This window comes from Bufo gargarizans, chromosome 9 (assembly GCF_014858855.1).
Source record: "Bufo gargarizans isolate SCDJY-AF-19 chromosome 9, ASM1485885v1, whole genome shotgun sequence".
NCBI lineage: Eukaryota > Metazoa > Chordata > Amphibia > Anura > Bufonidae > Bufo > Bufo gargarizans.
This window is the reverse complement of record NC_058088.1, coordinates 12,301,528-12,317,886: the sequence shown is the minus strand read 5'-3', so window position 1 is coordinate 12,317,886 and position 16,359 is coordinate 12,301,528.

Sequence of the window (16,359 nt, the reverse complement as noted above, 5' to 3'; positions counted from 1 at the left end):
AATATTTTTAATAAAGACCAATTGAAAAAAATAACTTTAGCTCAAAAAAAGTTAAATGCAATAATTAGAAAAAATTGACACCAAAGGTGTACATAGCCTATAAGGTTTCCCTGACATTGTTTCGGGCCTTAAAGTGGTTGTCCAGTTTTTGGGCATATTTTTTTCCTGTTTCTTTCAGTGCATGTTGGACCTGTAAAAAAAAAAAAAAAATCATACTCTTGCTCTCTGTGCTGTCCCTGGCTGTGGTCAGCATCCTCCAGTCCCCGTCCCGTAAACTTGTGTATGCACAGGCTCACGTGTTCAGCGGCAGCCAAGTACTGGCCTCGGTGGTGACATGTCCACAAGTAGCACGTCACTGCTCATTCAGATGCCACTTCAGGACGTGTCACCACTGAGGCCAGTCATTTCCTGCAGTGGAGTAAGTGACTCTATCCAGAATTTGGGTACCCAGGTGCTGGAATGGACGATGCTTTTTTGTTTTACACTTTTTATTACACTTAGTTACTCCCAAAGCAAATATATTCATATACTCCTGTATAAAACATTAAACTGTTTCTCTGGCACAGGCTGTATGCAGTGGTTAGATATTGATGACCTATCCTTAGGACCCCCACCAAACAGCTGTGTGAAGAGTTTGTGTGACTCGCCTATAAAACCCCTTTTCTCCCTGAGTTTATTGGGGACACAGGAGACTGTGGTTATTGCTGCTGCCATTAGGAGGCGACACTAAGTGAAAAAATGCTAGCTTCTCCCACCAGCTATATCCCTTCTGCAGACACTGAGCAAATCAGTTTGTACGCAACCAACAGCCAACAGAATATAAAAACTGCAGATGGGTCAGAACCACAAACTGAGAGACCCATCCAAGAACAGCTGTGGGAGCCGTGTCATCCAATGAGCTCAGCGAGAAAAGGATTTTACAGGTCACAAAAATCCTATTTTCTTTTTTCATTGGGGGACACAGAAGACCATGGGAGGTTCCGAAGCAGCTTCAGAGGAAGGGGATACAAAAAAACTATAGCACAACCGATAAAGCTATTTGCAGAAACCGGGGTGCATATATGGATGCCAAGAGAAGCAGGCCAGAAAAGAAGGGGAAACAGTGGTCCGACATACCAGAAAAGCGGCCCAGGACCATGCATAAAAGGAGGAAAGACAAGTCAGTCTGTCTGACGAAGGTTGCGAGACCAAGATATCAGGGCAGAGAATGACCCGAACTCTGATCAAGCACCAGGCTGAGTTAGGCTACTTTCACACTGGCGTTTTGGCTCACTGTTTGTGAGATCCAATCAGTTTTGCCCTAATGCATTCTGAATGGAAAAAGATCCGCTCAGAATGCATCAGTTTGCCTCCGTTCCGCTTTGGAGGCGGACACCAAAATGCTGTTTGCAGCATTTTGGTGTCCGCCTGATGAAACTGAGCCAAACGTACCTATTCTGACACACAATGTAAGTCAATGGGGACGGATCAGTTTTCTATGACACAATAGAAAACGTATCCGTCCTCTATTGATTTTCAATGGTGTTCAAGACGGATCCGTCTTGGCTATGTTAAAGATAATACAAACGGATCCGTTCTGAACGGATGCAGACGTTTGTATTATCTAAACTGATCCGTCTGTGCAGATCCATGACGGATCCGCACCAAACGCGAGTGGGAAAGTAGCCTAAGAGTCAAACGGCCTGCCTGCACAGGTATGTGCTGAACGGAAAAGACCAAACAGTAAGGACACCAACCAGAAAAGGTCTTTAGTGGAGAGTCCAAAATGGGAGCGACCTTAAGGGGGAAATCCACCTCTGGGGCCCAGATTTGTTAAAAGCCCCAGGACCAATGCTGGTAAAAAAAATATTAAAATTCTAGAAAGAGAAAAAACGGTAGCAGGAAACTGCTCCATGCATCAGCAAAGATGAGCATGCGGATGAACAGAAAACTGCTGAAAGAGTATCTAGTGGGAGTCTCAGGAGGAATGGAACCTGCATGGAACCAGAGTCCAGCCTTGAGGAAATAATTGCCAAGTTGACTGGTAGAGATAGGAATGCAGCAGAGCGCGCCTCCATCCATGGCTCCATAGGATTGCCGTCAGAGCTGGATAGAAATGTTTATCATAACCATCAGTATCTGTTACTTTGCCTTGGGGTCCTCTGCTGCATCAGAAACTGCATAGGCCTTTCAAACACTGCATCTAGTGAGGGATCAATTACTATGCCATTGAAAGACGTAAAGGTGATTCCCGCTGCATGCTGGAACACAGTAGGGTTGACAAACCTGGCATCTGGGGATTGGGCAGTACTCTGCCCGTTGAGAACGTACTGCCATTGTCTGGTGCACCAATGAAGTATGAATGGCTTGTTGCATGCAGGGTCCAGCGACAGCACAAATACTCCACCATAGAAGAAGGTAATGTACTGATTATACTAGAACAACAAAGACAGCAATAACAGCTGCTCATCACCTTTGCTCCACTTCATAACTCGCCAGCCTTCCGGGCCTTGACCAACAGCAATCAAAATTCAAAAGAGAGACTCCAGCTCTTGTATAAAACCATCTCTCTCCTTATGAACTTGTCATAAAAAGACTACAAAGCAGTGTTTTGCGCTCCTTCTAAACGCTTGTTCATAAGCATAGTATACTACAAAGTACAAATTCCGGAAGATATTTAGAGCTGAACCTGGACATACCCTTATTTTCACCCAGGCAGGCCTCCTGAGGCTAGCATTGGAGCATCTCATGCACCTTGTGCGCTCCCTTGCCCTGTGCTAGATCGCGCACGGCACGGGCTCTTTTGTTTATCATAACACACTGCCGCGCGGAAGCTTCTGCCCGGCAGTGTGTTCGGTGACGTCACCGGCTCTGATGGGCAGGCTTTAGCGCTGCCATAGCCGTTTTACTGGCTAGGGCAGCGCTAAAGCCCGCCCATCATTGCCGGTGACATAACCGGGCTTCCTGAGAGCCCCGGTACGTCACCGGAACTCCTAAAAATGCCTTTGCCCTGCGTGATTCAGCGCAGGGCAAAGGAGAGCATTGGAGCAGTTCATGCTCCGATGCTCAAGTCAGGGGGGCTTCCTGGGAGGACAACCCCTTTAAGTCATATACACCACTTTTTGGCGTATTAAAGTTGCAAATTTTGTTGCACTGAATTTTGGCAGCAAAATGTGCAACTTTTTCATGCTGACGCCACTTTTCCAAAGTGCTGAGAAAAGGCAGGGAGCTGACGGGCTAATTATCTCTGATCTCTGACCTCATAAACACTCATTAAAGCTCAATCCTTATCTTACTGATAAAAATGTGGCTTAAAGGGACACTGACAGGGCCAATAAGCATATTGAGGTATATATATGGCACTACAGGTCTTATAATGGGTATTACAATCATATAAGTATCCCCCCTGTCCACATTATACATACAGTAAACTTTAAGTTTTATAACCTGCTCCAACGGTCTTCAATCTGCCCAAGGGGCGGCGTTTCACCTCTCTTGGGCCCAGCCAGCCTCCCCAACTGCCGATTTGAAGCGCACCCCAGCTCATGAATATTCAGTTGGCTGGGCGGCTTCTGCGGTCCCCGCTCTGAAGCGCTTCGCTTAACAGTGCCCGACGCATGCGCCGGGTCTTGTGAAGTCCGGTACAGTAAGCGCCGCCCAGCTCATCAATATTCACTTCGCTGGGCGGCGCTTACTGTCCCCGACTTCACAAGATCCGGCGCATGCGCAGGGCACTGTTCAGCGCAGCGCTTCAGAGCGGGGACCGCAGAAGCCGCCCAGCAAACTGAATATTCATGAGCTGGGCGGCGCTTCAAATCGGCAGTTGGGGAGGCTGGCTGGGCGCAAGAGAGGTGAAACGCCGCCCCTTGGGCAGATTGAAGACCGTTGGAGCAGGTTATAAAACTTAAAGTTTACTGTATGTATAATGTGGACAGGGGGGATACTTATATGATTGTAATACCCATTATAAGACCTGTAGTCACATATATATACCTCAATATGCTTATTGGCCCTGTCAGTGTCCCTTTAAATAAGTGTTTATGACCTCTTAGTAAATTAGAGATAAGGGTTATTAGATGACCAGCTGTGACGAATACCACGCCTCGTGCCCGCTTGACGTCACCTACGTCACGCTCACGAGATGCAGTATGGTCAATTGTTACCAAAGCGTGACGTTATGCCCTCCAGAGGAGCAGGTAGGTAAGCTTGGTACAGTTTACACTGACACCTCCTGTCCACACGGGCACAGAGAGGCAACAAGCTGAGAGAGCCTGGTCACTGCCGCAGTGAAAACAGCGCTGTCTCAGCCCGGGTATCTGCCACCAGCTTCTCGTTTGATATAAGCCCGGTCCGCTAACGGGGTTATATAGGGTGAGAAACCAACTAGCGGTAGCTTATAACTAGGCCGAAACACGGAAGTGGGGATTCGTGATCGAAGATACAAGATTAAATTATATATTTAATCGCTGTAAGGGCACACTAGATATAACGCTATAGACACAGAGAATATATACAGTGGTCTGAGGTTACAGATACAGGTGATATAGGTACAACAGGGTTAAGCAGAACAATAAGTCAGTTTACCAGATATATGAGTCCTTTGGGTAGTGATAAGTTCCTCCAAACACATTGCACGATGTGACCCCCTTTCAGAGGACCTGCCTGCTTGCTGGCACAAGCCTTTTAACCTGTAGCCGGCCCCTCCCCTCCCGGCCTTTGGGAGGGGTCCACCCCCCCCTCTGCTGGACTGGCTGCAAATGACCCACAAAACCCTTTAGGGTTTAAAGCTCCAGTCCAGAAGGTCACGGGGTGATGGTTCTGGGACCAATGGATCCGCCTGGGTTCCGGCTACAACTAGAGTCCAAACATGGTGCCGCTATTGTGTTTCTGTGGGGAGATATGGATATCTCACTTTCCTGGCATCCCACCCTCAAACAAAGACCATGGGCATGTTCATTGTGGCCACCGGGACACAAATATGTATCTGGTTTGCGCCTGCGATGGCCGGGCGATTCATAATTTCTTATGAAATGTAGGTGACAACATTTCTGGGAGGTATCATTGATCCTGGCAAGGGCTGATACCTCCTGCTGGGGGTTTTCCTGCAGGATCCGTGCTGTCTGAGTGGAGTTGTGAATTGTAACCAAATGTGGCCTGCTAGGAGTTTTATGCAATTTGGCTGCGGCTTTGAAGCAGGGCCCCCCCTGTGGAGCTTGATTTCCTCTGCCATCTTTCAGCAAATGGTGGGTGTGAGGACATGGCTGACAGTAAATATTAATCCATATTCCTCACACGGTCACAAAGTGAAAGTACCATTCACACAGCTAGAAAAACTGTTAACTCTTTGTGACAGAACAGCTCAATATTTTTAATAAAGACCAATTGGAAAAAAAAAAATATGCCCAAAATGACTAAAATGCAATCATAAAAAAAATTGTCCCAAAGGTGTACATAGCCTTTAAATCTACGCAAGGGAACTGGTGTAGATTTAAGTCTGTTGAACGGCCTACTGGAGAAAGCGCCAAATGCGCTTGCCTGCGTCTCAACATAACTTTGGCGCTTCCTCCAGCCGCTCAGAATAAGGCGGATCCGTTGTTCCTGAAAATGTTTCCGTATGTCATCCGTATGTCATCCGTATGTCATTCCGCAAAAAACGGAAACATGTATACATTTCAATAATCAAATAAAGTTGTTTGGATTTCTTTTAAAAAAAAAAAAAAAAAAATATTTGCTATGTGTTTCCAGGAACGGATTCCGCAAAAAACGGAAGACATACGGAATGACATCCAAATGTCTTCCGTTTTTTGCGGAACCATTGACTTTGCATTGTACCAGGATCCGATTTTTCAGGAACATAATAGGACATGTTTTATATTTAAACGGACATGCGGAACGGAACAACGGAAACGGACAGCACACATTGTGCTGTCCGATTTTTTCCAGGACCCATTGAAAATGAATGGGTCCTGATCTGGTCCTGATCTGTTCCGCAAAAAACGGAACAGATCAGGAAAGAAAAAACGGACGTGTGAATGGACCCTAAGACCAGTGTAGAAAATGCTTGTCTTAATAAATGTCCCCCCTCCCCATTTATAAAACCATAAACCACAAGTGCACTTGCAAACTCCACCCCTCACCCGCTCAGTAAGGGCAGGATACATTTAAATCCTGTACATGATTTGAGGAAAGGACGATATTAAATAGAAACTATAGACGGAAGACGCAGTGGTGCATGAATTAATGTCTAATAACTCTGTTTTATAATTAAGATCTTCAGGAAACGCCTGGTTTTGTTGAGGAGGCGAAGTTTGCACTTGTGGTTTATGGTCTCATAAATAGAATTTGTGCTTTGTAGCATAATATGCAGCGAACAGGACCTCAGAGCGAGCTTGAAACGCGTACTATAAAACCTCATTGTACTGCTTTTATGAAGATTTAATGAAGAAGATGGTTTTATAGAAGTGCTGAAAACTCTTTTGTAATGTACTGATCAGGCTTGACAGGTACAGTATCCCGTAAAAGCACAAATACCCCGTCTGCTGCCGGTGAATGCAGTTACCTGGAGCGCCTCAGTGATGTAGGCCTGCCACCTACGTCGTTTAGTGACAGCACAATTACCCAGCCGTACAGATAGAGGTGAAACCGATGCCTGGTGCACGGCGGGTCAGATATGGTGCCTACACACAACTACTCAGCCCACTGATGAGGGTAATGTTAATGACTGGTTTATGTCTGTAGACAAAGGGACTGGAGGAGAAGAACCACTCCAATAAATAAAAGGGGAAACTGCCAGTCAAAATTGCACAAAGATATGGGGGCACATTTATTAAGGCCAGCGTTTTAGATGCAGGTGAAGGTGGTTCCGCCGAAGTTATGAAGAAGCGCTGGCCTCTACGTAACGTTGGCGCATCCAGCACCAGTCTAAATGTAAGACAGCTTCTTTGCTGTCTTACATTTAGACCATTTACTAAGCCTAAAACAGGTGTAAAAAATGATGAATGAGACAAATAGAGGAGACATTTCAAAATGCCACTTCTTTTTGCAGATTTTCCATTTTAATCCATTTTTTTCCTGGAAGGTAGCAAGGGTTAACAACCAAACAGAACTCAATATTTATTACCCTGATTCTGCAGTTTACAGAAACCCCTCACATGTGGTCATAAAGCGCTGTATGGGAACACAGCAGGGTGCAGAAGGGAAGGAGCAACATATGGATTTTTGAGGGCAGATTTCACTGGGATAATTTTAAGTTCCTATGTCGCATTTGAAAAACCCCAGATGCACCCTTACAGGAGAAACTCCCAAAAAGTGACCCCATTTTGGAAAGTACAGGATATAGTGACCGTTTTATTAGTACTATTTTGGGGTACATATCATTTTTTAACGCTCGATATTATGCTTTTTGTGAGGCAAAGAACTGGCTGTTCTGGCACAGTTTTTATTTTTACGGCGTTCACCTGACAGGATAGATCACGTGTTATTTTTATAGAGCAGGTCGTTACAGACGTGACGATACTAAATATGTCTATTTGTATTTCTTTTTGTTTCAGTTTTAAATAATAAAACATTTTTGAAATAAAAATCATTTTTATGTCTCCATTTTCTGAAAGCCATATTTTTTTTCTAATTTTCTGCCAATCATCTTGTGCAGGGGCTCATTTTGAAGGAACAATTGATGTTTTTATTAGTACCATTTTGGGGTATATACTGTATGGTTTTTTGATTGTTCTATATTAAACCTTTTTTGTGTCAAGGTGACCCAAAAATTTCTGTTGTTCATATAGGGGCGGGGGGGGGGGGGGGGGGGTAGGTAATGGATATTTTACGAATACGGCAATATCTAATATGTGTATTTGTAGCAAATTTTTTAATTAAAAAACGCTTGATGAAGGGAAAAGGTGCACTTTTTTACTGTTAAATATTTATTTTTTATAAAACACTTTTTGCTGTATTGCACTACATTGACTGTCGGTGTAATACACTGCCAGTGTGCCTCTAAAGCTTCCATACATGGCAGCCCCAAAGCCTTTGTGAGGCCTGGGGTTGCCATGGCAGTCACCACAAAGGGAGGGGGCTCAATCTGCCTCTCCATTGGCCCCCTTCACTGCGAAGACAGGGGGCCGATGGAGAGGCAGAGGGAGCTCCCTTCCTCTGCGGTCGGTACTTAGGCATATCAGGGGTTAACCCACCGTTTACAGTGATGCCGGCAGTTACAACGGGGTGCCATGCTGTCAGTCACAGACGGGCCCCTGCATTGATTTCGCGCACACAGCTCAGGTGCCTGCCCGCTCATCATGACGTACTGCTACATCAATTTGCAGGAAGTCACTTCCCGCTGTGACGTAGCAGTTTGTCAAGTGTCTGGAGGGGGTTAAATTTACTTACTGTCGATTTCCAATCACTTTTGCTGGTAGATTGTTCCAAGCCTGACCTACACTCTCTGTGTAAAAGTATTTCTTGACATACTTAAACATACATTAAATGCTTTTTTATTATTGCAGTCTACTGATTTTGAACTAAAAATAATTTTTTCTATTGGTTTTTATTAAAAATGTTGAACCCCTGTCTTTGTGCAGCCTTGAGTTTCTCTAGTAGCAGGATCTGAATTTTCACTCTGTTCCGTCAGGCAGCTCAGCTGACGGCTCCTTATCTGTGATCTTATAAACACACCTTATAGCTCAATTCTTATCTTAAAAAAAGCAGCAAGTCCCCGGACTCTTTTTAGGCCGTCCTTGCCACTGAGGAGTGGTGGGGGCCGGTCAATTGGCCTGGCACATTAACAAACATTTATGCAATTTCCAGGTGGAAAAGGTGTCGAAAACGATTCCACTAAGGGAGCGGAGTAAAATTTTACTCCAGGTGCACGCCTCCTCATAAATTATGCACATCCTAAAGCAGCCCAGGGGCAATCAAAGACCGTGGTAGGCTATACAGATTAAAGGGGTTGTCTGCTGTTGTTATATTAATGACCTATTGTCAGGATAGGTCATCAATATCGTATTGTCGGGGGTTCCGACTGCAGGCACCACCGCCGATCAGCTGTTTGAAGAGAACGTAGCGTTCGTACGGATGCAAAAAAAAAAAAAAGGGTGCAACACGGACATCCATTTTTTTATTTTTTTTGTGAATCCGTGTTTTGTAAACCGCAAAATACATACAGTCGTGTGCATGAGCCCTAACAATGCCTATCCTTGTCCCCAAAATGGACAAGAATAGGACATGTTCTATCTCTATGGCAGGGCTATGGAATGGACATACGGGTGTGACCGCACACGGTGTGCTGTACGCATTTTTTACGGACCCGTTGAAATGAAAGGGTGCACATCCTATCTACAAAAAATGTGGATCGGATGCAGACCAAAAATACAGTTGTGTGAATGCACCCATAATATGTTTGGCCTCTTTCAGTTTATCAGCTACTCTTCCGATTTTTTTATATCACTTTACCCCTTGTGACCACCCATATGACTTTTTACGGCGATAACTAAGGGGCTTTAGTCTGAGCCGCTGCTTTTTTACAATGGCCCAGTTAAAGAGCTCCTGCTCTAATAGCCCAGACCAGCAGTGGTGCCGATCCTGGCTGTTTAACGCTTTACATATGGCGGGCAATGGTGCCCGCAGCATGTAAAGCGCTGACAGAGTGAGCGGACTCCCTCTGTCTCACATTGGCACACCGCAAATGCGATCGCTGTGTGCCGATGTGTGTGAAGGCTGGCTACAGTCTGATGTAGGCCCCAAACCAGCCTTGAGTAGCTGCCAGCCGGCTGCACCTTTCTGGCGCAGCCTGCTGGTCAATGTCAGTATAGCACTTAAATTGAAATGCAATTTGAAAATCAATCAGAATGTTGTCTGTTATAGTCCCCTTGTGGGACTATTAAGTGGTTGAAGAAAGTAAAAAACAAAACAAAAACACATTTATTAAATTTAAAAAAAATCCAGTAAAAATAAAGAAAAATAAAAAAAATGACAAAATTGCTAATTTATACTTAGTTGCCAATGGATCAAAAAGCGTCATTTGCTCCAAAATGATACTAATGAAAACTACAAGTCGTCCTGCAAAAATCAAGAAAGAAAAATAAAAAAGTCTTGGGAATCGCTGATGCAAAAAGATTTTATCCCTTATAAAGGGGTTTTATTGAACAAAAGTAGTAAAACCGAAAAAAAAAAAAAAGTTTTCGAATACCATGGTATGGTACTTTTTGGCGTACAAGAAATTGCAAGACTCCAGTGTCTTTACACCGACTTTGCCACTGGGAAGTGGTGCTGGCCGGTCAATTGGCCTGACACATTCCCAAACATTTATTCCATTTCCTGGCGTAAAAGTTGTCAAAAAACCACTCATAAATGATGCGCGACCTCTGGCAGCCCAGGGACTGACATAAATAGCTGGTCTTTGACAAATGACGTAGAATGTGTGATCAGGAAAGGGGCGGGTTAATCGCTTGTTCTTTAGGATCTTTAGGCACATTAATTTTTTACTAGCATTTTTTGCAGTGTTTTTTTTGTGACTTTTTTTTTCTAATTGGCTAAGCCTGGGTTCACATCACACTTTTTCCATCCATTTATTGTATACAAAAAAAAAGCATACGTTAACGGATGCCTCAGACTGATGCCATACACCAAGTATACGCGAATCTGCAAAAAATACGGATGACGTCCGTGTGCATTCCGTATTTTTCAGGGCGTCTTCTTTTGTTATTTTTCCTTTTTCCCCCTTTAGGTACGGGAAAGAGAGACGCCCGGCCTCTCTGTTTACACGGGGAGGAAGCCATTTCTGCAGTCCCCCCCTCCTCCAGTCTCACTACCACCTCAGAGTGCTAGTGGCTGAAGAGGTGACCCTGCTGGTACCCCGAGGGGGGGAGAAGAGGATGTAGATGGGGTGAGTATTGTGAACACAGGGTGAGTATAACCCCCTCCATCCACCTCTCCCTCAATCTCTCACCCCCACCTCCCCTCTCCACCCCTCTATTCCTCGGTCAAGTGCTGTTTTCCTACTGTATTCCCCCCCGACCCGGGTTCTCTCCTTGTGCCCCCACGGTACCATTTCCCAGCGGTCACATCCCCTCCCGGGGCAACCACTGCATCCAGCTACCGGGCATCGAGTACCCCCGTCCCAGGTCTCCTCGGTCTGGGGTTGGGAATCCCATGGCCCTTCTACCCAGCCTTCTGTTCCGTCCGGAAGTCTTTCCAGTTGGCCTGTGGCTACGTGTGGTGTCTGTTGCAGAATTAACCCCCTCTAAGGTGGTGCATGTGCGCTCCCCTCATTCGGTTACTGACGCAATTCCTGCAACAAGTCCACTGGATGTTTTTCGTGCAACCCCACTTCCACGGACACGCACTGGCACTGTACATCCTGTCGCATTCCCCCTTCCTTAAGTGGAGTAGTTGCACTACCACTGGTTGCTGTACATCCGTACATTCATATTCCCCTCCTCCCATAGATAGAGTAATGGCCCTACCAATGTATACCGTGCATCCCATCATATGACCTTCCATCCATAGACAGACTAATTGCACTACCCACGTATACCGTGCATCCTGTCGTGTTACTCACTCCTCGGGTGGAGTAATTACCACTGGATGCCTCACACTACGCAGCATTGCCCCACCTCTTAGGTGGCGTAAATGCACTGTACAGTACTACCACTGCATAATGTACAGCCTGTCGCATTACCCTCCTCCATAGGAGGTGTAATTGCTCGACCACTGGATACTGTACAGCTTGTTGCATTACCCCCCTCCATAGGTGGCATAAACGCACTACCACTGCATACTCTATAGCCGGTCGCATTACCCCCCTCCATAGGTGGCGTAATTGTATGGCCACTGCATACTGTACAGCCTATCGCATTACCTCCCTTCATAGGTGGCATAATTGCATGACCACTGGACACGGCACATCTGGTCGCATTACCCCCTTGTGAGATGGAGAAACAGCTCTCATTGTCTGAACATTGTGTTTGATTAAATTAAGTTAAATGATCTGGACTGACATTCTGCTGTTTGGCCACAAGATGCCGCTGTTTTCTAAGCACAGCAACAGACTGCATTTCATGTGATGTTGGGAACTCTCAGGGGGTGGAGTTACAAGTCTGGAGAGGAAGGCAGCAGCCATCTTCTAGTGAGGCTGTGAGAGACACTAAGGAACTGTGTGAGCAGTGAATCCGATGGCATCCTGGTGTGAGAGTGACCAGAGCTGCAGCTAAGTGAAGCTGATCATGTTCAAGACCCTGATCCTGTCCAGAGGAACGAGGGTTGCTTCCAGGAACGCTGATGAGAGCTGAGGAGCAAAGCTACATACACTGCAGAACCGAATGCTTGTTGGAGGGGCATTTGTTCTGTTCAGTCACCAGTGGATGCAAAGCAGACCCGGGTCGGTAAGATCGTGCACGCACCTCATTACAGTGTTGGTGCCTGACTGAGACCAAGCCTGTAGTTAGTTAGGGTCCCTGATTGCGTCATGCCATAAGTGTTACTACTGTTCATTGCAAGGACTCCATAACTTAGTGACATTTCACATTGGAAAGCTGATAACATTTCCACGAACTCAAGCCAGGCTGGCATTTTGCTCAGAAGGAATACTCAGGCACAGAATACTTTAGATCTGTGTAAGATTGTACGCTGTTGTGCTGCACGGCAGGCTAGCCCGTACCACATTCCCATTCAGTGATTCTTGTTCTTTTAGGGTAATAACAGGTAATGTGTGGCAGTTTAGTTGTGCCCGCCAGTAGGTAAATTACTGCTCTTTTCTCCTGCATCCATCGGAGGGCGCAATGCTGTGCAGCCTTCGGGCTGGGTGTATGTAAATTTATTGTATGTTCTCCACATTTGAGGTTGTGTTTATTGCCACATTTAAGTAAAATTCTGTTTTGGCAAAAGCTAGTGTTGGGGTTGCTTTCCTCGTTCGTGACTTCACTGTATCCTGGGGAGCCCACCACACCTGGGGAGTACACGGCTTACACCCTTCCATAGGAGGAGTAATTGCTCTATAACTGGATAGTATATCCTGCGTTATCTACTCCCACGAGTTCAGTATTTACATAAATGGGTGAAGTAATTGCACCATCATTGGAAACTGTCTACTACGCCACAGCACCAGATGCTATATTTCCTATCATATTCTTCCACAGGGGTGTATGCCAAGAGACGATACCTACTATTACCTGGTCCTCCCCCACAAGTGGAATACGGACCCAACCACTGGATATGGCAGCTTCTACCGCATTATCCCCTTTGTTTTTGGTTGTTGGTTTTGAGTGCCGATATGGCAATCCCTGTCCTTCCAGGGTGTTTCCCCACAACATTGCTTTAAGTCCCGGTGGGACTCCACACTACATGATTGGTCATGATACTCAACACCTTCTTAGGTGGTGTATCTGCCTTAGAAGAGAATTCGGTGGTTACTACCAAGCAAATTGAATAGTACACTGCCTCTAAATACTGTTTCCACTTCTAGCGCTCCTCCTTTTCAGGTGGCGTATTTAGGCTAGCACTCCATTATATGGATACTATTGTATGTCCTCTTCTGCAGGTGGAGTATTTACGCTAGCACTAGAGATCGTAGCTACTACGGTATAGCCTCCTTCTCAGGGGGAGTATTTATGCTTGCGCTACATATCATGGCTACTACGGTATGGCCTTCTCAGGTATTGTGCTAGCCCTTGTTTCGGTGGTTACTATCTGTATGAGCTTCTTCTCAGGTGAAGGATTTGTGTTAACACTGCATGCCATGTCTCCTACTGAACAGTCTCCCCCTTGGGTGGACTATTTGCTTTAGTACTACATACCATAGCACCTTCTGTATGGTCTCCTCATCAGGTGGAGTATGGTGTTATCACCATATACTATGTCTTCTATGGTATGACCTCCCCCTCAGGTGGAGTATTGCGCCAGCACTAGTTCCTGTGGCTACTCCTGTCTGGCCCCATTCTCTGGTGGAGAATTTGCCTTATCCCTAAGTGCCTTGTCTTCCACTGTGTGGTTCCCTTCTCAGGCTCGGGGCTTACGTTCCCCCTGCAAGCCATGGTGGCCACCCGCATTGCTTTCTTCCTCTCTCCTTGTGCAACAGGTGCCTCCCCCCAGGGTCCTTCCTATAGCGTCCAAGGTGTAGGAAATGCAGAGTGGTGTAGTGCGGCCTAAATACCTCTTTGTGTGTCACAGTGCTCCTACCTGGATACCACTGGACCCCAGGCTTTGGCTCAGAAGCAATAAATAGGGGGAATATTCGAGGGATTGGAAAGAATAATTTGAGTCCAGACCTTGAGATGAAGTTCAATAGAAGCTTTACTTTGAATAAACGTTTCTTCAAACAGTTTACAGGCTTTGTCTTGGTTACAGCAGGCTTTAGCATGAACTGGCAGGCAAACTCAACTCTGCTATAGCTTTCTCTCACACTGCTGTACTGACAAGCTGGCTGGATAACTTGGCTTCTTCTTTATGCTGCACTTTTTAGTCAGACTTATCTTCAGCCAAAGAATAGGTTAGAATCCTGAAAGCTCCAACATGGAGTCTCAACCAGAACAAACCAGAACTGCCCCACTTCCTTCTGGTAGAAAGCAGGACTTACCCACTTCTGCCCAAAAGGGGGGGCGAATGGAATGGTGAGTTCCATTCTGTCTTAAGATAGCTCTGCCAGAAATGCTGCCACCTGCTGGTGAACCAGGCACATTACATATAAACAATTGCATAAACATATTAGGAACGCACATTGTGGAGGACCTGAACAAAATACATAAGATGACGTTTTGTTAGCCCATTAGAGATAGTAGCAGGGTGCAGGAGTGGTAACACCATACTGGGGTGTTACACTTGCATTTGCACTGGATATGGTTCTGTGGTTTCTACCACATTACCTTCTGTTCTGTTCCATGTTTCGGCACTGGCTCTGTTGTTGTGCTTTTTCATAGGTATATGACATTTATATCAAAATATCCTAATTATAGTGGATTTGATATTTAATAGGCCATATTGTGTTATATTCACCATTGTGTATGTATTTTAAAGTAGGCCAAAAGAGGTTCATGGAAAGGACACAGTTCATAAGGTTTCTTTTCTATAAGATGTGCCAATCTGAGAAGAGTCATTCTTGTCTCCTTATGGATTTAGGACTGAGATACAAATATTCTCTAGATGGAACTAATTATCCCTATGGTTTAATGTCTATTGATGAAGCAGAAAATCTGTATATGTATAATGAACATTAAGATTTAGTATAAGATCAATAGGACATATATTGTTTTGTATTGTTGAATATTATGTAGGACGTCAATGCATCTATTATCTTATATATTTCTCACTAGGAACGCATACACCCCTTAAAGGGCTTCTGTCACCCCACTAAACCGTTTTTGTTTTTTTGTTTACTTATAATCCCTATAGTGCAATTTCTGCATACATAAGCTAAATAATAATTTCGGTTCAGTAGAATTTGTTAAAAACGTAATTTTAAAATATGCAAATTACCTTGCTACCAGCAAGTAGGGCGGCTACTTGCTGGTAGCAGCCGCATCCTCCGATCCTAAAGACGCCCCCTCCGCATGTTGATTGACAGGGCCAGGGAACAAGATCGTTCTCTGCTGGCCCTGTTTGAATTCAAAATATCGCGCCTGCGCTGTACCTGTCTTCAATCGGCGCATGCGCACTGAGAGGCGGCCGCTCCATCCTCAATGCGCCTGTTTCTGTGCAGGATCCCATGGCCAGCCTTAGATTTGTTCTGGTCTTTTATTCCCTCCCCATGGTACTGCTTTGGAACATCCCATGGTCTCCTGTGTCCCCCAATGATACGAGCGAGAAAATTTGATTTTTTTTGTGCTTACCTATAAAATCATTTTCTCGTTGAGTTGATTGGGGGACACAGCTCCCACCTAGTAAGTTCATTGCTGGTTCTTTTTGGTGGGTCCCACCTGTTCTTGGTTCTGACCCATCTCCAGCTCTCTTTCATACAATTGGTTTCCTTTGGCTTCTCCTACTGCTTTTGTATAAACTGATTAGCTCAGTGTATGCAGGAGGGGTATAGCTGAGAGGAGGAGCTAAGGCTACTTTCACACTACCGTTAATATTTTCCGGTATTGAGATCCATCATAGGGGCTCAATACCAGAAAAAAAAACCGATTCCATTCTGGCCCCATTTATTGTCAATGGGGACAAAACGTAACTAAACAGAACGGAATGCTCCAAAATGCATTCCGTTCCATTCTAATATCGGAGAGCGGAGAGCAAACTGCAGCATGCTGCGGTTTGCTTTCCGTCTTGGGATGCGGAGCAAGACAGATCCGTCCTGACCCACAATGCAAGTCAATGGGGACGGATTTGTTTTCTATGACACAATAGAAAACGGATCCGTCCCCCATTGACTTCCAATGGAGTTCATAACGGATCCAT